General features: G+C 50.0%; 1 protein-coding gene across 3 annotated transcripts in view; it reads right to left on the bottom strand.

The window, feature by feature from the left end:
* Nucleotides 1-27,015, bottom strand: part of STX2 (syntaxin 2) — a 196,058-nt gene that overhangs the window by 53,389 nt on the left and 115,654 nt on the right. Inside the window, exon 10 of one of the 3 annotated variants that reach the window (XR_003516868.1) lies at nt 24,933-25,067. The gene's annotated coding sequence lies outside the window, so the exon portion shown is untranslated. Of the gene's footprint in view, nt 1-24,932; nt 25,068-27,015 lie in introns of those variants that run through there. The other 2 variants (XR_003516871.1, XR_003516870.1) reach the window with 2 other exon arrangements.

The raw sequence follows: 27,015 nt of genomic DNA, 5'->3' as shown, positions 1-27,015 counted from the left end.
CGTGAAGCACCATCAAGACGTCCAATCTACTTCAGGGCTTCCTGCAGCCCGTGCTCATCAAGGGAAAACACGCAGCTTTGGGCCAGAGACGAAGCCAAACATCCTGCAGGTAAGGATTTCAGGTGACGTTAGAAAAATAAAAAATAAAAGGTTCTTATCTGCACAAATTTTATGCACGGAGGTGCTCACGTTTCTCCGGAACACAAAACAGGTCTGTGATTCTCTTGCTGGGAACAACCACTAAGTTTCACCTTCCAGTTTGTCTCTGATACTTTGTAAGCAAAGCAGTTTTAACACATCATCCAGAAAAACTGCGTGTGCAAAGGTTCCACCTTCCATTTTACAAGCAACCCATTCCCCACCCCACTCAGGGGTAGCGCTGGGCACGAGCTGTGTGAGACCCCCCACGCGAGGAGCAGATTCTCACCCCAAGCAATCGTGGGCTGGCGGGATGTGGACCACTCTTCTGCAAGTGTTGAAAAGCAGAGCGAAGAGAACATCAGAGTTCCCCCAACCACAGTATTTTTGAGGATGTGGTGGGGGTTGTCCCGGCGTGGCTGACGTGGACGTCCCCAGGTCCACACGCTGTCCTCACGGCACTGGAGTTGTAACGATTTGGAACCCCTGAAGCCCGTGTCTGCAATCCATAAAGCCCCTGAAGCAACAGTTCCCGTTTATCCCTGTCACATTTTGGCGGGTCAGCAGAGAAAGTATCAGGTGTCCGCGTAGACCCTCAGCTACGTGTGGTCTGTGTTTCCCTCCTCACCACACCACGGTGGACTGAGCGCCAGTGCAGGGAGGGGCCCTGCAGCCCTCCGGCTGTGGCTAAGGGGCCTGACCCTCCAGCCTAATTTCTCACCATGCGAGCCATATCACTGGTGGGCTCTTTCCACGAGAAGTGTCCTGCAAAATATGGCTCACAGCTCATTGGGTCACATCAGTTGAGGGGGCCATGACCAGTATTTTGCAAACCGACGAGAAGAGAATAAACACAGAACAGAATGGAATAGGGCCGCACCGAAAAAGGCAGATATGGAACCTGTCTTCCAAGGTGAGTGTGCGTCCCTGTGAATACCGTATCTCCTTGCATGTTTCCTCCATGGTTCAGGGTTAAAAATGTCCAAAAAAAATCACTGTTCTAAAGTTACAGCTTCCCAGCGATACTTTGGGGATTCACTTTTAACTAGAAACATCTTCCCTCTCGTTTGGGTGGGAACAGAATGTCCCAGGAAAGCTACTAATCCCCAGGAGGAACCCGACTCGGTTATGCAGCCGCAGTGATCGCGGGAATCAGGGCAGCCCGCCGCTGGTCACGTCCACATGCTGCCGTGCCTCACAGGTCTTACTAGGGTTCTCGCGCCTGTAACTAGCTCATAAGGTAGGTGCTAGCAGGTATCACCCGTGAGCCACTGCAAACATAGCCCAGTTCAAAAACGCATCCACAGCCTGCGGCTAGCTGGGGTCAGAGCCTGGGCTTGACCCCAGGAAGTCCAACGCCAGAGCCTGATCCCACGACTGCACTAGCTCCAGAACTGGCAGAGACTCTGTGTTAGAGACAGGTGTACGCGTTCACACACCAAACGAAGGAAACGAAAATGCCACCTTCAAGATTTTGACTCCAGCACAGCACTGGCTGGTACCGAAGAGGGCGGACACCCCTGCGGCCAGCTAAGGCACGAGAGGCTCAAGTTCTAGAAATAAAGTGCACGAGAGGCTTTGGAACAGAAGGACTGACACGCAAGTGTGGACGTTGGTGGCATTTACCAACCCAGACGGAAACCTGACACTCGCACCGTGACACCTCCTGTTTCTGAAAACCTGCCTCAGAGCGCCATTACCTATGCTGAACGTGGCGCTTTGGCCAAGGAGGCTGGAAAGGCCTCTGAGTCACCAAAGCAGGTGTGTCCCGACTTTGTGCGGCTGGCTTTCCAGAAGACTGTTTCAGACCCTCGCTCGGGACCCACTCACTCCTAATTTGCACACGGTTCTCACTAGTCCGCTGATTTTGTTTCCAATTCATAGCTGACTGCAGGCAGGCAGGGAGGAGGCAAGAGTAAACAGATAGGCGGAAATCTGTTCATGAAGAAGTCAGGGACGTTAATGCCAACAACCACATTTACTGAGCACTTACTGTGTGCTGGTCGTCATGCCACCTGGTGCATTGCCTCAACTATTACTCACCAAACCCAGTAGGGGCCCTATTCAGCCCCCATCTCGTAGGTGAGGGTACCAGGCTCAGGGAACCTTGCCCAACGCCACACACTGCAGGACTGGGACGCAAACCCAGGCTTCAGGCTCCCCGACTGATGTTCACGGTTCTGTGGCAGCCGCTCCCGCAGTAGGGGACCTCCAAAGAGGGGACCCACAGGGACACAGGCTTGTTTCCTCACCCCGCACACATCCGACTGGGTCCAGCCTCACAGGCTCCAGCAGATCAGAGGCTGGACGGGGACAGGGCCCAGCATGCATTCCCTGAGCCTGCTTTGCTTTGGCACAGTCCTGACGATGGCTTCTCGCATGTGCGGCCACGGCTCTGTCTCGTGGCTGCCCTCTCCTTGGCACCAGGGTCCACCAAGCCACCACATCAGCCCTGCTTCCCCTTCAGCCTCCAGCTGCCAGACCCCGGTGGCACCCCACCCCCCACCGGTTCTCCTAACCCAGCCCACACATCTGTTAACAGTCCCTTTGTCCTTTGGGACATCCCGGCTGAGAGTGCTCACCGTCTCCTGCCAGGACCCTGACCCACACATCGCTGCCATTGCCAAACTCGACTCGTGGGAGGGGCTCGATGCGCTGGCTGACGGGGCAGGCAAGTCTGGGGCTCTGGCTTGGTCAGCCCTCCTTGTCGAGGCTAATTTACTATGGATTTAACCAACTAGAAGAAGAGCCACCAGCAACATTAGGGTCACTAGCTAAACAGAGTTAGTCCAGGTCGCCAGGACTCTTGACCTCCGGTAAAACCAGACAAACTGCATCAACGTGGGGAGGGGTGGGTGAGGGGAAGGAAGCAAGCTCACTGGCAGATGTGATTCTCTCTTTTATTTATTATTGGATTGGCAGCCACTGGGTTGTGGCACATCCATCAAGCTGAAAAGCAAGCTATGTCCATGGGTTAAAAATTAATTTACTGTCCAGCCTAGCTTCCAGCTTGATGCCTTAATTGAATTTTTTATGACAGTGGAGCTGAGCTTCAAGGCACAGCTTTAGTCCAGTCTAGAGGCCCCAGCATCGGGGGAGAGGTTGATGAGCTCCGTAATGCAATTATCTTCCAGCATGCACAGAATGCTTATCTCCAAAGTCACTCTGAATTCGCCCTGAGTTCTCATGCACGTGTAACTAGAATACGGTTACTGATCTACTTCTTCAAAGACATGCTCAATCGATGCGAGCCTCCAAAGGGAGAGACAGAACTCAGTCCTATTATGGGAAAGCCAGTCTTTGGAGAAACACTGTAACTGAGTTAAACATTTAACTGAGCAGCTACTATATGTTCAGTTGCAAATGAGCGCGGCATCATCCCTGCAGAGCTAGCTGTGATCCTTCAAGCTAAGGGGCACGTCGATGAGACAGGTTCAAGAGGCCCCTCCTTATTACGCCCCAGTAGCCTCTGGCCAAGAAAGGTCTCCAGAGATTTCTTTCTTTATTTACAGCATGTTTTGTATAGTGCTAACAGCCACATGGCAAAGAGTAACCCCTGCTACCATCACAGCAATCCTAAAATGGGTGTCCCATCGTTCCCATTTTGCACATGACGAAATAGGGATCATCTTCTCCATCTCCCTCCACAGCTCAACCTACCTTAATCACTTTAGCCCCAATGTTGCAAGGTGCATTCTGCACTGTGAGTTGGGTCGGTCGTGTCTTGGGCACACCTCTGGAGTCGTGAGGAGCGTCCCTCATGCCCTCCCTCCATCCTGAGTCTCCTTGCACTTCCTAGGGCTGGTGTGGATGGCGTGCACGTGTCGGAGGCCAGTCGCCCCTGTGCTTCCTCAGGGCCCCCTCCAGGGGCGGTGTGCCCCCGTCTCATAGAGCACTGGCAGGACAGCCCCTGACTCCCCTTTCCTTTTTGGGTGGATCTGGTGTTCTTTTAGCACAAATGGGGAAGTATCATTTTGGCAGCTCAAAAAATGGAATTATTGTAATTATATATATTTTTTATCCATGAGAATATGAGAATCCATCCTAAAAGTGGTTTGTCAGGGGCAACTTACCTCCCTAAAAAGAAGGACATGGTTCTCATTTACACCACTGAGGCTTCAATTGTGGCATTATTCAGCAAATTGATACAATATCCAATTGTCTATCTTGTCATTATTCTATTCAGTTTTTGAGACTACCCTTTTTTTAAGTTCTTTTTTTTTTTTTAGTAATCTTTACACCTAACGTGGGGCTCGAACTCACAACCCCGAGATCAAGAGTCACATGCTCTTCCAACTGAGCCAGCCAGCCATCCTCATCTTGTCATTATTTTAAAGCCAAAATTGACACCATGATTCATATTCAGAATATGTTAAAGAATCTTACATATAGAAAAGGAAATAAATAGACACAAGTCAAATTCAAATTGCTAATAAATGCATGAGAACATTCAACCTCGCTTGTAATCAAGGATATGCAAATTCCGTTTCCATCAGATGTGCAAAAATATACCAATCTGACTCTATCGAGTCCCGACAAGGTGGGGAGCTCGTCCGCTCACATGGTGTTGGCAGGAGTGTAGACGGGTCTACCTGCTAGAGGGCCGGCAGACAGAATCTGCTAAAGTAAATGTGTGTATGCCCTACGACGATCCCCAGTGGTTTCAGCTGGACTCGCGCGCATGTGTGCTCAGGGAGGCGAGTGTAAGCATGTCGATCACAGAGAAATGGGAAAACCCCAGTACAGCAGTGGATGAGGACCCGCTCGTCAGCCCAGATACATCTCAAAGACCTAATGAGAGTGAGGATAGCAAGCTATGGAATCCTGTGCCCAGAATGTTATAGTTACAAACAATCTACATAAAAATACCACGTATTTCCTAAGGAGATAGACAGAGGCACTCAGGCTTCTAGGTTTATAGGTAGATGTGAACACATATTTAAAAAACTTGGAAGGATACACAAATCCTAATAATACAATGGATGTTTCTGGGGTATGAGGTGGGTATTGGAGTAAGAATTTAGCTTTTATATATATATATATATATATATATATATATATATATATATATATATATATATAATGCTTGATTTATTTTTAAAGAGCGACATGTACCATTGACCTGGTCTCCAGTAAATCAATGATGTGGAGAAAAAGGTGTTTTCAAGTAAAAGACTAAAACAACATGGAAGCTGATATAACCCATGAAACTTGACTGGATCCTGATCCAATAAAAATAAAGGACACAAAATGTCCTGGGGACAACTGGAAAGTGTTGACTATGGGCTGGATAGTAGAGGATATTGGGAAATTAATGAGGATTCTTTGGTATGATAATGATACTATGGTTTCTGTAGGAAATAACCTTATTTTTATTTTTTAATTTTTTTTTAATCAGAGAGAGAGAGAGAGCATGAGCGCAAGCAGGGGGATCAGCCGGCAGAGGAAGAAGCAGAGTCCCTGCTAAGGAGGGAGCCCGATGCGGGACTCGATCCCAGGACCTTAGAATCATGACCTGAGCCGAAGGCAGACATTTAACTGGCTGAGCCACCAGGTGTCCCAAGAAATAACCTTATTTCTAAATGATGCCTGATGAAGTCATCAGGTAGCACAATGCCTGTATCTGTGAAATCGTTCAGAAAAAGACGGGTGATTGACAGATAAACTAGCAAATAGGACAGATTTTTAAATGAGTCTGAGAGGAGTGTATGTGAAGGTTTGTTGTACTATTGTTTTAATTTCTCTATATGTTTGGCATTTTTCATAAGAAAAAGTTAAAAGGTAAAGGGCAATGTGTAACTTTGAAAATATAAACAATCAAAATAACTGGAAGCAAATACAGTAAAAGAGTGGCCCTGTGATTCTGCATGGTGAGAAATACACGTGTGTTATTTTCTTCCCTATACTTTTCTTTAAAAAAAAAAAAAAATCTCCCAAATTAAAATTAGCACTGAGAACATTGCACTCCTGTGATGACCACCACCTCACTATTTTCCCACCACTAACTGCCCAGAATAGTGTGCAGAAGGGAAGCCCTGGGTTCCCAGAGATGCAGAAGCATGGGGCGTGGGATGGACACCTGTTTCGTTTCCCTACCGCGCGGAGGATTGGCTGCAGTGACCCCAGGGTTGGGGGCCGTGAGGAGGGACAGGCGGAACCATGACGAAGCACGGATGTTCCCGAACGTAATCAGCTTGTCCTGATTCAGGAGCCTAAGACGGTGGAAGTTTAATTTCTGTGTGTAGGTGCAGGGTAAATCCTGTGGTTAGCACGTGCACAGCCCTCAGCCGTGAACTTGAGCGTCCAAAACCCCGATGGAGTGTCTGATGCGGCCCCTCCGGCGGAAAGGGGCCCTGGATGACTGCTGGAGCTCAGAGCACAATGCAGCAGGCGAAGCAGGGTCGCCCCTCATGGACTGTGCAGGGAGCAAGCAGCACGAGAGACCGTGGCTGACCCCACCACCGCGGGAGCGCGCAGCAGGTAAGTGGCGGTGTGCTGAAGCCGGCTCAAGGGGAGGGAGGAAGGGGCTAGGAAGTCTGTCCCCCGGCACGGGGACTTGCTGCTGGAAATGCACACTCCAACTCTCGACTTTCTCCTTGCTTCACTCCACCAAGACAGAATTCTAGAGCACGCCCAGCTCCAGCTCCCGGGCCCACCCTCCCCTCACCTCAGGGCAGGAATGGGGAGAGAGCTATGGCAGAAAGAACCTGTGGAAACTCCTTGGTTTCACCAGTGAGTGGACGAGGTACCTGGACTAATATTGACTAAAACTACATACCGCAGGCCAGAGGCCACAGTGAGAACCGAGGCACACATGGGGGGAGAGGCCGGGGGGCGGGCAGGGCCACCAGCTGTGGACCCCATTTACAGCACCCTACATCAGCCTGCTCCACCTGGACCCATGCAGTCCAAGCTTGCCCGGCCACGTATAAGCAGCCTCCTGGCTACACCGGCGTCTCTGGGCATTTGGGGGAAGTTTCAATAACCCTGCAGGGTCAGAGAGACTTTCCAGAAAGCCCCTTGGTGAGGCTGGGTCCCCTTGGGGTGGGGGAGGGCAGTCCCAGCTCCACAGGGATGAAGAGGCTCCTCTGAGCCTAGGTGCTGGTTGGGTGGGGACCCCCGCTAGGGGAGGGGAGGGGAGTCAGGCCCTGCGGGATGGAGAGCTGGCCCCCAGCCACTCACTGCTGCAGGACTTCTCCAGGCCCCTGGCTTGTGGTGTGGGGCTCGGCTGGTACCGTTGGAGGGACCCCATCCCATCCAGACGGAGAGGGGGCCTGCCCTGGCTGCCTTCTGCTGCTAGCAGGAGGAGAGACAGAAACACCCGATCTGGGTCCCCTTCTTCCATTGGGTGGGGGGGGGGCATGAAATGCCCTGTTGCTATTTTGTCCCTCCGGTCCTGGGGCCCCAACCAGCCCCCCTTCCTCCTCCACCTCTCATGCGTGTCGATACTAATAGATTTTTTTAAATCAGTGACCACCTGCCTCTTCGATAGGCAAAGACAGAAGGGCCGAAACAAAGTACTACCTCCTGGCAATCTTCCGTAGATCAACAATGGACACTGTGTCTATCTCCTGGCAATCTTCCGTAGATCAACGGTGGACACTGTGTCTGCCTCCTGGCAATCTTCCGTAGATCAACGGTGGACACTGTGTCTACCTCCTGGCAATCTTCCGTAGATCAACGGTGGACACTGTGTCTACCTCCTGGCAATCTTCCGTAGATCAATGACGGACACTCTGTCTACCTCCTGGCAATCTTCCGTAGATCAGTGATGGACACTGTGTCTACCTCCTGGCAATCTTCCGTAGATCAACGATGGACACTCTATCTCCTGGCAATCTTCTGTAGATCAACGACGGACACTCTGTCTATCTCCTGGCAATCTTCCGTAGATCAGCGACGGACACTGTGTCTACCTCCTGGCAATCTTCCGTAGATCAACGACGGACACTCTGTCTACCTCCTGGCAATCTTCCGTAGATCAACGACGGACACTCTGTCTATCTCCTGGCAATCTTCCGTAGATCAACGATGGACACTCTATCTCCTGGCAATCTTCCGTAGATCAACGACGGACACTCTGTCTATCTCCTGGCAATCTTCCGTAGATCAACGACGGACACTGTGTCTATCTCCTGGCAATCTTCCATAGATCAGTGATGTACACTGTGTCTACCTCCTGGCAATCTTCCGTAGATCAACGACGGACACTCTGTCTATCTCCTGGCAATCTTCCGTAGATCAACGATGGACACAATCTTCCGTAGATCAATGATGGACACTTTGTGACCATAAGCAATATCATGATTCACTATAGTTAGTAACATTGTACCATGTGTTCAAAAGTCGCTGAGAAAGTAGATCTTCACTGTCCTCATCACAAGGAAGAATTCTGTAACTGTGATGACAGATGTCGACCAGGCTTACTGCGGGGGATCGTTTCGCAATATAGACAAATATCAAATCATGATGTTGCACCCTGACACTAACATAATGTTATACGTCAATTATACCACAATAGAAAATTATTTTTTTTTTAGGTTTGTAGGAAATAAAGTAAAATGCTCCCCCTCTAAATTGCGTCAACAGCCCACCTCCGGCAGAAAGCCCGTGATGCTGCGGGACCGCGCACTGGGTAGAAATCTCGGCCAACTGATGAGTGTTTTGGAGCTTGCTCACTTCTCAAGGCTCTCTCATTTCATTTGCTCTCTCCAGACCAGAGGGAGGAGGGAGTCGGGGAGACCGATGGGCTGCCGTCTGATACCCACAACAAGGCCACGTGTCCTGAGAAGCCTTCCCCTGCAGAGTTCAGGGAGGTCCCTGTGGGATCCACAGCAATCCAGTTGACTAGGGGGTCTTCCAGACACAGCTCAGCAGGCCAGGGGGCTGGGGCGGGTCACACCGCACCGCTGGGCGCAGCGCACTCCCATCTCTGCACCAGAGAAGACGGGCGGGTAGAGCACCTGCCTGGGATCACCTGTGGCTCTGTCCCAACTTGGGGACAGGCCGTCACCTGGTGGGGCCGTCGGCCTCACCTTCGGGTCATCCAATGTCGGAATGTGGCCCCAGGAGTATTTCGGTCGGCCGGGGGAGGCTTTTTTTTTCATCTGCACTTAAATAACTTTTTTTTTTTTAAGATTTTATTTATTTGACAGAAGAGACACAGTAAGAGAGAGAGCACGAGCAGGGGGAGTGGGAGAGGGAGAAGCAGCCTTCCCGCCGAGCAGGGAGCCCGATACGGGGCTCCATCCCAGGACCCTGGGATCATGACCTGAGCCGAAGGCAGACGCTTAACGACTGAGCCACCCAGAAGCCCCTGCACTTAAATAACTTTAAAAAAAATTATTTTGGATCTTTAATAAGGTGCCACCTTTTACTCCCGTTTCTTTATCTGCTGGGTGTTGGCAAGTAAGCCCCCAATCCAGAAATAATGTGAGCCGGCTCCTCCACAAATGAAAAGCAGCCGTGTGTTGGGGTCCCTTGGACCACCCTGGGGTCCAGGGGACCCCAGCAGGACTCCTGGAACTCAGCATACAGCTGGGCTCATGGCTGTGACTTATCACAGCAAAGGGACACAGAGCAAACTCAGCAAAAGGCGAAGGTGCACGGGGCCCAGCCTGAGGGAAACCGGAGCAAGTTACAGAGTCTCCTCCTGATGGCGTCACATTAGACTGTGATAACACGTGTGAGGAGCTGTCACCAGGAGGCCCATCGGAGACCCTGCCCCAGGGCGTTCACTGAGACACCCCCGCCAGGCCCCTGCCGATGTCCAGACCACCCGAAGGGGAGCGGGTGGTCCGCGTGAGCCCCATGGTTTGTAGTCTGGACACCGCGAGCCCCTCTTCTCACCTAGGGAATGGTGGGCACCCTCCCAAAGTCCGAGGGCCCAGTTGCCAGAGGGCCCAGTCGCCAGCAGGCCTGTGGGAATGGCAGCCTCCGCCTGGGAGAGAGAGCCCACCCACCCCACCCCACCCCCAGGCAGCCCGGGCTCCCAGACGGGAGACGCACTTCCCTGCCCGCCGAGCCCGCCTGTGAGCCAGCCAGGAAGCCTCGCAGCTTGCGCCCTGCTCCCCGACAGCATCATGGGCTCGGCCGCGCAAGGACCCTTCCTGTGTCCCTCTCTGCTTTGCAGTTTTTAATAAACAACACATGATTATTTTACACTCTGACTGTCACCTTGTTTTCTACAATAATGAGGCACCAAACGCCTCCAGGGAGAATAACGTGCCCAGCAGTTTGCTTCAGACCCCACCTCTGCCGGCTCATTCCCAGAGGCTTGTTCAGCCTCTGGCCCCCCGCCCCAGGGCAACAGCACAGGTGACATGCAGGTCTTCCCTGTCCCTTCCTCCCCAGAACGTAAGCTCGTTGTTTAGGAAGCAGGGGCGGCGGCAGCTACCCCGGGTGCACCTAAGTCCCCGTGTTGACAGGACAGTTTGGACGGTGAGGGAAAGACGGAGGAAGGAGTGTGGGGGGACGGTAGGGGAGGGCGGGAGGGCCACCCGAGTGGGCCGGGGTTAATGTGGGATGGGCCCCTTCTCCGCCACCCCAAGTCCAGAACCTAGCGCTAACCCCCACCCCGAGGATTACAAAAGCCTCTCGCTCCGGTCCTGCCTTGGTGGACCCCGAAGGGGCTCACAGCAGGCCCCCCGCCCGCCTCTGGCAGGAAGGCCCAGCTCCCTGCGGGCAAGCAGGGCCCCCAGTTTCTGACAGGGGCGGGTAAAGTCCTTCTGAAGGCTCCGTCAGCACCCAGGGGCAAACAGGCTGCACCTCAGGGGTGACCGAGGAGAACGGGTGGGGGGAAGTCACAGCGGCGTGGGGCGGGGGCTCGGGGACCCACAAGGAGGGACGCAGCCCCCGGGACGGGAGACCACAGGCTCGAGGGCCGGTGGGGCAGCCGTAAACCCCACCCCACTACGGGTTCCATATTCCGTGAGGAAACATAGCAAGCTCCTCCTTGTAATACACAGCGCAACAACCGTGGAAGGGCCTGAAGGTGAGCCACAGGGGCTTGAGTGTGATCGCACGACGGGGAGGAAGTGGGGAGGGAGACGCGTGGGTTGCCGGAGCGCGTGGAGTCCGGCATAGGAATCCTGGATGGGGCACTGAGCAAACACGCCTAACCAATACAAGGAGCACACTTTTCATGGACAGCAACGGGCCTCTCCCCACGGTGAGGGGCAGAGGTTTCCAACCTCTGCCCACCTGCCGGCAAGACCCCAGGGCTCCGTCCAGACCGGCGAGGCGGGGAAGCCCCTCAGGGGAGCATCCCGGCCCCCCTGCTGCCCTGACCTTCTGCTCTGGACAAAGGCATCAGCTGTCTCCCCTTCGGTAGGTGTGACTCTTACCGCCTGGCGGGTGAGGGAAGCACTCCCATGCACACACACAAGCGTGAGCAGAGGATGTCTCCTGTTAGAGGCCAGATGCTCTGCACGTGTCCCACAGGACGGGTGGGGAGCCATGCAGGGAGGTCTGTTCTATACCAGCCGCCTGAAGAGGACCAGACACGTGCACACACGCACACACTCGGTCTCCCTCGCTGGCTGCCCCTTCTCCCTCGTCCATCCCCCCCCCTCCCCTCTCCATCGGCCCCATCTCTGGTTCTGCCATCCTCAGTGGGGCTCACGGCAGAATCACCAGAATAACCACCGCAACAGCATCTACTGAGCCTCACTCTTGTTCTCGAGCCTTCTAAGATGAGCACTCTCCTTAAATCCATTAAACCTCAGCTGTTAACATCCGAGGAAACAAGTACAGCAAATCCATTCACCAGTCGGTCAAGGCCTGGGAAGCACCTACTATGTGCCATGCACGCAGGCAGCAGCAAGTAAGACAGGCGGAGAGGCCCAGGACCCGCCCCGCCCGGTTCATACAGGGCAGGGCCTGCGCCGGGGGAAGACAAGGTCGCTCTCTCTACGGGTCTCCAGGAAGCAGCAAGCAAAGAGCTGGGCAGGAAACAGGACCAGAAGATGCAAAGCAAGGAAGGGGCAGCTTTTTTCGCCAGCGTGGAAGCCACAGACAGCCTGACGTCCAGTAGGGAAGGACTGTGGCACCAGCTCGTAGGGACACTGGTCCCCCAGACCTGGTGTCAGCTGCCTGCCCGAAGCTGGGGTGCTAGGACCCCACCGCTCCTCACAGAGTCGGGGCCCAAGGCTGGCCCGAGGCCTTTCTTGGCTCTGCCGCATTTAGTTCCTCCGAGAGAAGCACGAAACTGTCCTTAAACATGCAGTGATGTGAGGTTCGGGGACACCGAAGCATAAGCCCACGTCCTGTAGCTGGTAAGAGATGTGGCCAGGATTTGAACCCAGGTCTGTCCACGCCCAGATGGCATGTCTCCCTTCAGCAGACTACACTGTGTTTTCCTAGCAAACACTGCCCTGGAGGGTAAGCTGGGAGTTCAGTAAGAGCTCTCGTCTAAAGACATGCCGGTTCTGGGGGCGCCTGCGTGGCTCAGTTGTTAAGCGACTGCCTTCGGCTCAGGTCATGATCCTGGAGTCCTGGGATCGAGTCCCACATCGGGCTCCCTGCTCAGCGGGGAGTCTGCTTCTCCCTCTGACCCTCTTCCCTCTCATGCTCTCTATCTCTCATTCTCTCTCTCTCAAATAAATAAATAAAATCTTTAAAAAAAAATAGTGTCCTATACACTTTAATAAATAAATAAATAAATAAATAAATAAAGACCTGCCGGTTCCACCTGTGGGCAGAAGTGACGGGTCTCATCCTGCGTCAGCTTCACTTAATGCTAGAGGCTGCCTAGAGCACGGCATTAAGGATTCAGAGGCGGAGACCAGGGTTGGCAGGAAAGAGCACCTGGAGATTCTGTGAAGGGCGAGAGGTCAGGTAGTGTCGTGTGTGTTGGTTAGGACATCTTAGGTTGCTAAGAGCAATGAAAAGGGCTTCAGGTAGGGCTAGATCAAGTGGTCAGATAACAATGCTCAGTGTCTTTCCATGGGTCTGGGCTGCCTTCCTCAGAGTTGGCTTCAACACCTCACTGTGCACATGATTCCAGGCTAGCTGCTGATAGATCCGGGCATTTTCAGCTTCTTACGCACACCCAGCAGGAGTGGAGAATACCTCTATGGCAGAGTGGCAACAATCCCAAAAGCTGCTCTGATTGGACTGACTCAGGCCACAGGTATGGTTCTGACAGCATCTAGAGGGGCAGAAAGCACCTGACAGTCGGCCCAGGTCACATGCTCCATCCCCAGAGTCAGGGTAGAGTCCACCTCCTGCGAGCCTCATGAATCAAGAAACTACAGCGAGTCCTGGACTGGCCCTTGCAGACCTCCAGCACACCCTGCCTGTGATACCACTCCCCTGGAGGCTCATTCATCCATCCCAGAAGAATGTGGGCATGAGCCACCGTGTGGCTCTCCCCCTTTGCGTGAGATGCTGCTGGTGGAGGCAGAATCGAGGAGACTCTCCCTCTCCGGTCCGATGCTCCCTTACTCCACGTCTCCACCCCTGCAGACAGAGGGGGCCAATGCCAGGAAGGACCTCCTAATGTCCCTACGATAGTTGGTCTCCACATTACTCACTGGCGCAGGGCCCAGCCCATGGCGGGAGATGAAACACCCTATGATATACCCGTTCTTTTCTAAGGGGTAATTAACAGGCTAACATTTAACCCGATTTTCTCTGAGAAGGACTTTTTGTGTTGACCTGATTAAAGAAGCAGGAGATGTAATTAAGGGGAAGGACGGGGTGCTGACTACAAAAGAGGCGTGAATGATTATGTGGACAATAGATTAAGCCCCATCACCGATACAGCAGTGGGCAAACAAACGGCTAACTCAGGGCCCCGAGAACATCATTAATTCTTCATTTGCAAAATTGCTTTAGGGATCTGTGAGCTTCTTAGATTTCTAAAATGACCCAGAGATCTGCAAATCAGTTGATAAGTCCATATTTTTCTAACCACTGGACAACATCTCCAAGATGCACAGACAACTGAGCTGTGCCCACTCTGCCAAAATAACGGTATTTGTGTACTTCCTATTAATTCAGGACTTGGGTCTGTGTGTAAACCTGTGAGGACTCAAGGCACCTGCTGTGAACATCAGAGCGTACACATCTAGCCTAAATGCTTGATATGGCCAAGAGCCCTCGCTGTCTACTTTACCAAACCTCCAGCTGAGACAAGAGCCGTCCCACCTTCGCTGAAGGGAAGGCGTATGGCGGGCACGGAATAAGTCCTTCATGGCACCCACGGTATTTTCAGGTACACACCCGGCAAACACTTGAATAATCATTGATTTACGGATCATATGATCATCATCAACTTAATATTCTCTCTCCTATTTATTTTTTTCAACGAGGAGGGCTGTTTTGGTGCCAAAATGTGTTTGACTCTCTGTAACATTTGGGTGGAAGCCTGGCTGGTACCCAGAAACCAACTGGATCTGAGTACAAGTGTTGCTTTCCTTATGTTGACTTTAACCACTATTTTTTTTACCTTGTATTTCTAGCAGGATGTCCCACTTAATCTGGTGATATACAGTTTCTTTTTCATAGATTCAAACAATACACTAATGGTAAAGAAGATAGAATAGTATCGGAAGTGGTAGTGAAGTTGCCTAGAGGGCAAAGGTCAAGGAGGTGGTGATTCTCACAGATAAATATTTGTGAAACAAATGAGCTCGTTCTCTATCTTCCAAACCCATAGGTTTTCAGCCCCCTGCTCTAAAGGTCCATAACGATCATGCTGGCTTCCCACCTTCTTCCTGAGCTGGCTGCACGGTTACCACTTTTCTGAACCCACATGGCCAACTTGCGATATCAGATTCATTCAGCTGCTAGTCGTGCCTTGGTCGTTCCTAAATCTTCCACACTACACAGAGCAGGAGCGCTGGATAAAGTCTGATAATTGAACTGTTCCCTCCACCTTTATGAATTCAACCTCTTCTCCAGAGCCTCTGGTCCTCCTCCTCCAGGAAGCCCTCCTTGGTCGCCCTGACCCAGAGCGTCTTTATCTCTATGAAGAATCTGTCTTGGCTTGCTCTGCATGCATTCCCCATCCTTCTGGTTCTAATACCCCAAAATTGCTGCTCAGTGGGCATATGACCCCAGCCTGGCCAAAGTGCCACCTGTCCTCAGCCAAATCATTGTTCAAGGAACAGACCATGTCTCGGGTTGATTGCCCCGCTTGTCCCTTCAGAGACGATCTGGGGACTTCTGTCGAACCATCGGTAAGAAGCAGCTTCTTTTCTTCTTCCCACTTAAGTTTGCTATAGGAGAAGAGGTCAGCCTAGAGCTGCTGGTGGCCACCACGTGGAAAGAGCCTGCTGAGAGGAAGCTGATACAGAAGAAAGGTGGGGCAGGAAATGGAAAAAGACTATAAACCCTGATGATGTCACTTCAGCCCCTGGATGCAACCATGCCTGAAATCCTTCCTTCAATAAACACCCTGTTTTGCTTAAGCCAGACTGAGTTGACCGTTCCTTCCTTGGAAACCAAAACGGTTGTGGCTAACCATCATTTGAACCCCAAAAGTCCATCTTATCTGTATTTACCCGTTTGAACAGAGAAAGATACTGTGTCTCTGTGACTTCACCCCACCTTTTTATAAGGATACCAGCCGTGGGATTTGGGAACCACCCTCCTCTTAACTTACATCTTCATTATGTCGGCAAGGACTCTATTTCCGAATAAGGTTATATTCACGGGTGCCAGGGGTTAAGATTTGGCTCTAACTTTATTTGGGGGGCGTGGGGTACAGAAGACAACCCGTCACAGCTACCGTCTTGCCGTTCCTGGGAACGTAGATGTCACGACAGAGGCAGCAGCTCTGGAGGCAGGAAGCAGAGAGACAAAGAAGCTGCACATGACGTAACGGAGCTCACCTGAGGCCCACGCCACACCTGGACTTCCCACCTTTTGCCCTCCGCCGCTGAGTATTCTTTCTTGTTTAAGCCAAATGGAATGGGTTTTCTACTGTTTTTAGCAAGACTCACTCTAACTAAAATGGGCCGTTTCCCAAGTTACAGATCTCATGAGGGTGGGATGGTCTCCCCGAAGCAGGACGGTTCCTGGGCACGGTAACCAGGGACTCAGGGTCCATCTGCCCTCTCCGCTCTGTGAAGACACACAGATGGGCTCCTCTCCACGCTTAGCTTTTCTGTCCTAGACAGGCTTCGTGTGGGGTCTGTTCAGGCTCCCGTCCCTCACCCCAGGGGGCGTGAGCCGACCCCCTTCTGCCCCCAGCTCCCTGCCCACCCCCGGGGGGCTTCGCAGCTTTTCACATTGCTCGGCCACATCTGAACACACATCCTGAAGGTGATGGGATGTCACGGAGCAGCGCAGGTTAAAAGCCTTCTTCAAGAGTGTGGAGGCAGAAATATTTTTTACAGGTTCATAACGTAAATAACCCTGAAGTCAGAATCCCAGCCACACGAGGCACGTGGAAGGCTGTACATGAAACGGGCAGAGGAGATCCTTCACTCACACCCACTGTCAGGGCGACACAGCCCATCTGGAGGTGGGGGAGGCAGGGAGTATGAACTTCTACCCCAGACTTTCATCAGAGAGGAGTCTGTCTAAAAGCCACAAGTTCACAGGCTTCTTGCTGATGCTGCTGCTATTTAAAAAAAAAAAAAAATTTACCTTGTAGGAAGCTACCTGCAAACTATAGCATCAAATTGGCAAAACTGGAAAAAGAAGTATGTCCTCCAATGGGTTATTTTGCATCCAATCAATCATCCAAGTACTCAGCAAGCTTCTGTGCTCATGATGTGTCAGAGAAACATTCCAGTTGCCGGAAATACCGAGGAACAAGGCAGAACCCCTGCCCTCATGAGGTGTACATCCCACAGGTCCCACAAACCACAGGCAGACAGATGGACAGACATGGTTTCAGGTAGCACAGAAAACCATGGAATGAGCTACCTGCCCCACAAAACCAGTCACTGCAGCTCATGATCGGGGGCCTGTGTTCGTCTGTCTCTTCTAGGACTGAGATAATGATGCCCTTCACTGACCACGTCCCCCCTGGTTCCTTAGTTCCTTCGGAAACACACCCTCCACGCCCTGAGAAACCTACACCTCCCCGGTTTGCAGAGTGGAGCTTTTGCTGGAGTTAACCCGCACCGACCCAGTGGGGGACAAAATCAAGGAGAGATTTTAGAAAGCCATCGTTCTGGATTAAGGGGCCCGGGATGTTTTCATGGGAAGCAGGAAATGCATGGGCACTTCTTTCTAGAGTGACTGATTAAGGAAGGATCCTTAATCTAACAAAGCCATGTCGTCATGGGAACCAGACGTAGTCACGGCCACGGGTTAAACATTAAGCTGCACCTGTGGTAATGCTCCCTCATCGGTCTCCTCTTGGAATCCAACGTCCCAGGCTGCTGGCTGGGCCCCGCTGAGAACGTCTGCAGTGAAATGCCCAGTTGCCTGGTTACTAATTGGTGACAGGGACAAGCCCGGGCTGGACAGCAGATCCAAAACGCCCGAAGACTAGACACAGCAACCAGACGGGGTCTCTAAGGAGGTGGCCTGAGGGTGGCGCACTGTCCTTGTTCCCGGGAGCAAACAAAGGGCCACGTGGGATAGAACTCTCACGGCCACCAGGCTCTTGGAGGCCTCCTGGGCCGCTCGCGGCAACACACGGCCTGGCAGCATTTCTCTGGGATCTGCCCCCCCACCCCGGCGATTCACTGCAGGAGAACAGGAGGCTCCCCGGTCCCTGTGACAACAGGGCGTAGAGGACCGTGGGCCTCGCTCACCTTCCTTCCGGCCATGCACGGCGGCCATGCCTTGAAGAGTCTGCTGAGAATGGCAAGCGAGGTGCCCTGCCCTTATTTCTCCAGCCCAGCCCGGCCACCCGAACATCAGCCCCTTGAACTTAGGCCTTGAGCAGAGGGACCCAAAGACCAACAGACTCCCCCTAGCAGGATCACGCAGAGGGACCATCCCTTGACGCCTACCCCCTAGATTCCTAGAGCCTTCACCTTCCTGTTGTTCCTGCTAGAAATTTCCTTCTCTCAAGCTAGAATTAGATCATGCTGCTAGCACCCAGAGACCCTGCATTGGGGTACAAGGGCTGCTATAACAGAGTTCCACAAACAGAAATCTATTGTGTCCCAGCTCTGGAGGCCCGAAGTCTGGGATCCAGTCCCGGCCTCTCTCCCAGCCTCTAGTGGTGGTCAGTGGTCCATGGCCACTCCTTGGCTTGCAGAAGCATCACCATGAAGTCTCTGCCTTCCCGTTTCCATGGCGTTCTCCCTGCACACGTCTGTCTGTGTGGCCAAGTTTCGCCTTTTATAAGGATACCAGTCCCACTGGATCAGGTTCCATGCAAATGATCTCCTTTTAACTTGATTACCTCTGAAAAGATCTGAAGTCTTGGGCGTTAGGACGCCAACATCTTTGTGAGAAAACAGTTCAACCCACCGCAGAGTGACCACCCCAGACAGCCCGCTGAGCACACAGGAACCTAAGGACGCTGGCTGGCTGGCTGGAGAGGCGTGCAAGGACAGAGACACCTCTACAGGAGGAAGAGGTAGCCTGGCAGTAAAGACGGAGCGTGGTCATTCTTCTAGAGGGAGTGATTACCCTGGAGGAACTTGGAAACTCTTGAGCTTGATCACAGGGCTTCAGGAAATGGGTCTTCTGAAAGATGAGTGTTAAGGTGATAGACTTTGGGTAGATCCCCTCCATGACCACACAGCAGAGAGCCCAAGCCGTGATGATGGTACAAAATTCCGCCTGCCTTTCTGAGCCTAACTATAGTTACTGTCAAGACAGTGGGGAAATAGCACCAGGCCTGTGAACTCTAAATCCGTGATTGGGAGGCTCTGATTAAAACTGAAACCAACACAGAGGAAACTGACATTCCCAAAACATTGAGCTCCTGGATCAAGCCATTCCTGAAGTTAACCCTACTCTCTCTTCAATTGTACCAGTCCATTAACTCTTCCTGACAAATACGATAGCATAGAGCATAGCGCCCTGAAGACCTTTCTTAGCTACATCCATTATAGCCTCCTTTCCCTACTCTGTAAGAAAAAGACAAAAGGAGCCAAGTAAACTTCACTGCAGGGTCTGGGTTTGCCAAGAGCCCAGAGTGAAACAGCTGCTATCAAGACCCAAATGCCAGAGCTGGAAGTGCGAGCTTCACAGCAGCTCCCGAAACCCCTGCCAAGCACATTTGCACTCCCTTTTGCTCTCTCTTGCCCTTGCGGGCGAGCCAAGGGCTGTTACCGCACGGACCGCATGTGCAGATGGCCCTCCAGCATCACCTGCTTGCCCTGACAGGCCCGGGGCAGCACCGGTGATTGTTCGACTGTAATTGGCACCAAGATTTCGATATCAACAGAGCCTGTTCCATTTTGTGTTGTCTATTTAAAAAAGAAAGAACGAAGGAAAATGGAATTTAAAATACATAATTGCCTTAGTCATGAAGAGTAATGACATTAAGAGCCGTTTTAACTAGACATTTCCACACAAACAACATTACGCCGAGACAGTCTGTCCCGAAACCCTGACCGTAGGCGAGGCCCTGGAACCTGAGGGGGTGGTGATGTCTGGGGGCTGTCTCGGCCGCGGTCCTGGGCACAGGGGCCGCTCGCAGCTCACAAGGCTGTGGCCGCCTCAGTTTCCCCAAACATCACGCGTCTTGCCATTTCTGTGTCCCAACTATTAACTTACTCTCTTTCCGTAAACAAGAACCTGTATTTTATGGACAGAAAGATACCGAAAAAGGAAACTTTAAATTGCCACCACGAAACCACTGGTTATGTGATAAATTTTTTCTAATAAGTAATTCTATTTTTTTCCCTGTAAATATATGACTGTATCTGGGTCTCATCGGCTGCTTTTGTCTATTCTGTAACCTGTAGAACATTCTAGAAATACCGCTGGATTTTGGTATTGCCATCACCAACCCAACAATCATGGCCCGGCAGTCCGTCCCAAGCCCGTCCAGACACAATTCTCCACACTCTCCAACCCCACTGGCTGTTCCAAGAGCTCCCAGCTCTGAGCAAACAGTTCTTGCCTACCAACCCCAGGAGGAAGGAGCAACACAACTTATCTGAGACGCAGTGAAAGAACAGATGGTTTGGGCCAAACTTCCAAGATACGGGTAGGTCATTTCCTTCCCGCGTCAGTGACTCCTGGCCTCTACAAATATTGACTGAACGCCTACAATGTGCAAAGTCAGGAGGTTAGACCACTTGCACACACACGAATATGGAGCAGTCCCTGCAACTGAGCGGATTCATGATGCACGACTGAATTTAAAAAGCAGATTATGGGGCGCCTCCATGGCGCCATCAGTGAAGTGACTGACACTTGATTTGAGCTGAGGTTGTGATCTCGGGGTCATGAGATCAAGCCCCGAATGGGGCTCTGCATACAGCAGGGCATCTGCTGGAGATTCTCTCTCCCCACGCCCCTCCACGGGCTGGCCCTCTCTCTCTCTCTCTCTCAAATAAATAAATAAATCTTAAAAAAAAATAAAATAAAAAATAAAAAGCAGATTATAATGAAAACACACACACATATTCCCCCTTTTCAAATTTTAACTTTTCTATGTATTTCCATGTGTGTACAAATATATGCACATTTGCAGAAGTTCTAGAGTCATGTGTATATAGGTAAGCACAGATGAAGATGCCGTGGCAGCAATGTTGGTGATAGTTAAACGTGGTTAGGTTCATGGCTGGTTAGCTGGCCATAAGTAGTTAGTTAAACATAGGCATGTTAATAAAGGCTAGCTAGCACGGTAAGGCACTCAGCAGCAGGGCAGACCACCCAGAGCCCCTTGCTGCTCGACTGCACACACAGTAAAACTGTTTACCACTGACACCTGTGGGCAAGCAAGACCTGAGAGTGGGCACGCACCTGGAAGACCGCCCCAGCCAAGAGCATCAGGGTGTTGGCGGGGGCTAAACACCCCAGACCCGCCCCCCTCAAGTGGGGTGAGTCCATGGTGTGTCCTGTCTCCAGGATTCCCCCCAAAACAGAGGAGCCCCACTGCCCACAGTGGACACAGCCGGATGGCATGCCCTGCACTGACTTCATACCCTCCCTGTCTGGCTTCCCCATCACCCTCCCAAAGTCTCCCAGCATGGCCTTGCAACTAAGCCAGCTCGACGTGAATCCCTGTGTCAGGTTTGCTCTGGAAGGACCAAGCCAAGACATTATGGTATAGGGATACCACTGGGTAATATGCAGAAATCTTTAAAGAATGAGGTAGTGTACTAATAATATACTAACATGGAAAGATCTCTGAGAAATATTTTTTAAAGATTTTATTTATTTATTCATGAAAGACAGAGAGAGAGAGAGAGAGAGAGGCAGAGGGAGAAGCAGGCTCCCCGCTGAGCAGGGAGCCCGACGCGGGACTCGATCCCAGGACCCTGGGATCATGACCTGAGCCGAAGGCAGACACCTAACCATCTGAGCCACCCAGGCGCCCTGAGAAATATTCTAAAACCAGAAAAATACTAATCTGGGGCGCCTGGGTGGCTCAGTCATTAAGCGTCCGCCTTTCGGCTCAGGTCATGGTCTCAGGGTCCTGGGATTGAGCCCCACATCAAGCTCCCTGCTCGGCAGGAAGCCTGCTTCTCCCTCTCCCACTCCCCCTGCTTGTGTTCCCTTTCTCGCTGTCTCTCTCTCTCTCTGTCAAAAAATAAATAAAATCTTAAAAAAAAAGAAAAATACTAATCTGCAGAAAAATCCATATGGTTTTCTTTGAAGCTCATATAAAATTATGATAGACTTTATGTGGCTGCACGCACGCACGTGCACACACACACACACACACACACACACACACACACACACACATTAATATCTAGAACAGGGTCCAGAAGGACCAAATTGTTGACAGTGGTTAGCTCAGTGAAAGGGAGAGAGTCAAAAGACACTTGGGTTTTAAAAATCAAATGTATCAATTTACTGCTTGAGCAATGAAAAATCCATTGTAAGAGTCTCAGGGCAGAGAGTATGCATGTACTTGGACACACACACGCATAAACACATGTACACACATCCATACAGATGCCCACACTGTGTGCGCAGATGCGTCCACATACTTAGACATTGTGTCTGTGCGTGTACGTGTGTACACATGGGGGATGGGAGGAGGTCTGAAAATTCGGGAAGTGCACAGTGATTGCCCATGGGTCTGCATGGGTTTGAGCTTCTCACCTTGACACACCTCTGTGACACGTGACTCCAATGAGTATCTACGGCCCTTAAAATCTGACAAAGGAACATGATTTTCAAGATGCTGTCACAGACCCAAGCTTCGGTGAAAGCATTGTTGGTGACATAACTTCCCCAATTCAGGGCATAAATAAACACTTTAACGATTTATTTACACCAAGGGGCCCTGACCCCCGTTTGGAGGGATGGATGTAGTGGTGTTGAGAATAAAGATCACCACAGATTTATAGGTAAAATGCTGCCCTCAGAGAGTCTCAACCCTGGCAATCGTTAAGGCATGTTTGAGGTCGTTTTAACTACCTTCAGACCGAGGGACCTCTCAGCGAACCTCCTCCTCTGAGTCAAACATGCAGCCCCCACTGAGACTCACTGGCTAGACCTCCTGTTTCAAAAAGTCATGAGGACTCTATTTTCTAATTGCTCTCCCTTCATGGTGAAATAATTCAAACATTCCATTCCCTTCCAAAGTGAGAACAAGAGCTAAATTTAAATGCAATAACTTAATGATGCATCTGCAATCCCGAGCAGCCAACAATCTATCAGAAAAAAATAAAAAAGATCAGCCCATTCCAAATATAGGAAAGATTCACACACATGCATATCACTCCTCTCTGTAGCTTTCAACCCCTGAACGACCAAAATAAAAAACATCCAAAAAAGTATTAAGCTCTTGAAATAACCTGCCTGTTACCCCTAAGAGAAAAGAGTAACTTCTGGGCACTATAGGCCATATAGAATAAATGAACTTGAAAGAATTATACACCAGTAATAATCCACATCACTCAGCTCAGATACATCCTCTTTGAAAGTATTCCTAATGACACAAATTGTATGTGGAGGGCATGCTGATAAATGACATCCACTGAAGAAAAGACACTGTTATATTGATAATGATGAAAGAGAAAAAAGGTTTGGGAATATTTTCTAGGCATATTCCCATCTCCAAGAGCCCTGCATTTACTAACTGAATGACAAAATGTTTTTGGCTCTGTAGTAATGAGAACAAATGGTTACCAAGTACATATCCTATATCTGAAAGAGCTGAGTTTCACACACAGACTCTTTCTGCCTCCTGCCAGAAAAATGAACACATAAAATCAGGGGATTGGGTGTGAACTTAAGTCTACTGAACACATACTGGCTGAGTCCATTCCTACCACCATCATCACAAACCCAACCATGATCACTATGATTTCCACCACCATCACCATCATCACCATCATCATCATCATCACCATCAACACCATCACCACCACCATCACCACCATCATCATCACCATCATCACCATCACCATCAACACTATCATCATCACCATCATCACCACCATCATCACCACCATCATCACCATCATCATCACCACCATCATCATCATCACTATCACCATCATCATCGTCATCATCATCACCATCACCATCACCATCACCACCATCATCATCACCATCATCACCATCACCACCACCATCACCCCATCTTCACCATGTCCACCATCACCACCACCCCTACCATCCTGTTGATTGGAATATGAGACTCGGACCTGTTATTTTATCAGGATCAACCCCAAAAGCAAGCCGAGGCAGAGGCACTAAAGGTTCAGCTTGTTCCCCTTCTGCTTCATGCTCAAAATGCTTGACTAACAACCATGGCAACCACTGCCTGGGCAGCCACTTACCACATGAAAGGCTTTTGCAGAAAGAAGCAAGCAGCTACTATTCCTACCCGTAAAGTCATCTCATGATCACACGATGTGATCACTGCTCTGTGTTTAGAGCATGCCTCCACCCAAGAACCCTCAAACCAAATGATGAATAAAAGAATGAGCAAGCCAGCCCAGATTTCTCTCCTGAACACTGGCCTTGGCCATCTGCTAATTTTCCCCTGTGTTTAGGTGTAACTCAACCTCCAAACTGAGCTTCAGTGCAAAACTGAATCTGAATCTTACCCATAAACCTGATTCTTTTCCAATCTTTCTCATCTGAGGAAATGCTGCTTCCACCTTCACTATGTTTTCTCTGCCCACGATCTGAAAGCCATGCTTGTCATCCCTTCTGACCCCTCTTCCTGTCCAGCTCATCACAACGACTGGCAGATCCTCCTGCCCCAATGCATCTAGAAGCTTTCCGGTGTCCCTCACCTCCACCGCTAACACCGTGGTCCAAGGCACTACTACCACTCATCCAGGCTACACGGCGGCCTCCGAGCACTCCTCGCTACCATACTGCCCACATCCCCACACAGAATTTGGTGCAATCAATTTAGAAGGCAAATCTGATCATGTCACTCTCTTACCTAAAATCTGCTCTGCTCATAAGATTTAAAATTCTTATCCATAGCCTCTAAGGTTGTGAAGGACCTCCTCTCCCCCACCGGCATCCAGACAACCCCTTCTCATGCATTCAGCTCTTTCTTGCCCCTGGACCTTTGCACTGCCATTCCCTCAGGACGCTGCTGTCTCCACAAGAGTACACACAGCTGTTTTATTCACCATTCAGCCCTCCCCCGCTAACTGACACATAGCTGGCAATGATAAACATGTCTTGGAGAGACCATTAAACAAAGAAGGGATGGATAGAAACCCCAGCTGGCACAGGGGGTAGAACCTCAGAAGGAAGGAAGGACAACTCACCACAGAGTTCTACCGCTGGGTTCCTAGTCTCAGGACACAACGTGGGAAATTGCTGAGTGGGTCTTCCAAAGGTTGGGTCTTATCAGATGGGTCTTCTGAACTCACAGGCTTCAGGTATGATGAGTCATTTCTAAACTGTAAAAAAAAAAAAAAAAAAGTGTATGCTCTTATATCATAAAAGAATGGCTCATAAGTTGGCTTTTCTGCCTCTTTCAGCTTCCTCTACGCCTCAGATGCAGAGAAAGTCAGGGAACATGCTATCACTTTCCAGTTCGTAGCACTGAGAGAGCTAAGTAAATGACAGAGCTGAGACCTAATACATGGCCTTCCCAGCCTGACACTTTTCTTTCCCTTCAACCAAATTTCCTGGTGTAGAGCAAGGCAAAAATATATACACACCACAAAGCTTTCATGATGCTTTGAGTAAAATTCCAAGCTCCCGAATGTGCCAAGAGAAATTGTGTGTAAGGTTAATTATCCCTCCTTGTGTAAGTGTGACATGCCATTGCTGATGGCAACAAGGGACACAAAGGAGACCACAAATCATCCAGGCATACTCTAAACATATCCTTAATTAGATAAATATGACTGATGCTCCATGGATTACAAGAAGTGTTACCGTAAGTCAAATTAATGAATAAAAAGCAAGATAAAAACTAATGAGCTGCTTGTAGCAAACTCTCAGGGGATTCCCATCTTACCACCAAATATTTAAGAACTAGAAATTTCTATATTTCAGTAGACCTTCAATTGACATAAACAATCAAAGTATCAGAAGTTCTTTTACTTCTCTCTTATTTTCTTAATAAGATGTTTTTAAACTTTGTAGAATCACAGAATAAGATAAGTTGAATTTTCTTAGGTCTTATCCAAAAATTTGCAAGTGTCCCGTGTCCAGAGTAACTACGTGGGTGGGGGAAGAACACTTTGAAGCAATTTGGGCTTCAACCTGAAATTTGGAACTGGAAAACAGTCTGTATGAGCAAAATTCAATTTATTGCAATATAGCAAGCATTTTCTGAGTACCTACCAAGTTCCTGGCAGTTGTTAGAACCAAACATAAATAAGAGTGAGTCTTTCCAGGACCCAGAGTCTGACAGGGGAAGCCAGAACATGCGAGTATAACTTTATTCAAGCTAGACCTTAATAAGATTTAGAATGATGTGCAGACAAGATACGAGGGGAGGATGTCCAGACAGGAGATTGAAGTCTTATTTCCTGAGGCAGTTAATGAGAGAGTCAGGACCCAGAGCAGCAGGTGGAGCTCAGAGCAGTGAAGCACCATAATGAGTACCTGCCTGTGTAGACGCCTCCCCAGACCACATGCATAATGTAGGTAGTTGGGCATTTCCCCCCATGACTCTCAAATGAGGCAAGAGACTGGAAATTTCATTTTGGTAGAAAATAATAATCACAAACAAAGACATTCATATAATGACATTAGGAACTTAAACCCCAAAATGTTCAGTTCCCTGCAATTACCCTGGAGTGAACCCACCATGAACAAACTCCACTGGCATCCACCAAGCCGTCTAGACCTCCCTTCAAAACCAAATACCAACCGAAGATTACTCACTACAGGTCCAATTTTTACTAATAAGATTTCCAGAAAGAGAAAATGTACAGAAATTGTAGGAAATATATAAGAAAAATGTCTCTATTAAAGGATTTCATGAGTGGGCTACGAAATGGATGAAAAGAAACCACACCAAAGAGCATCATGAAATTTGAGGAGATAAATGATAAAGAGACGATCTTAAACACTTCTAGTTAAAAAAAAATGGAATTTTTAAAAGGAACAAGAGTAGGTTAGGGCATCAAATTTCTCAGCAGCAATCTGGGAAGCCAGCAGAACGCCTTTAAAAATCTGTTTGAATATTATTTCCAATTTAAGATTCTATACCCAAAAAGCAGTTGATCAAGTGGGAGGACAAAGGAGAGATATTACCATACATGTAAAGGATCATAAAATTTGCTTCCAGTGTATTCTTTCTTAGGAAATTACTGTAGGATATGCTGCAGTAAGACAAGTGGGGGAAACCTAAAAGAAAAGCCATAGACTCTCAGAAACAGTAGATCCTAC

The sequence above is a fragment of the Zalophus californianus genome, chromosome 14 (assembly GCF_009762305.2).
Source record: "Zalophus californianus isolate mZalCal1 chromosome 14, mZalCal1.pri.v2, whole genome shotgun sequence".
NCBI classification, from domain to species: domain Eukaryota; kingdom Metazoa; phylum Chordata; class Mammalia; order Carnivora; family Otariidae; genus Zalophus; species Zalophus californianus.
The sequence above is the reverse complement of the archived record's forward strand: the minus strand, read 5'-3'. Positions and strand labels throughout refer to the sequence as shown.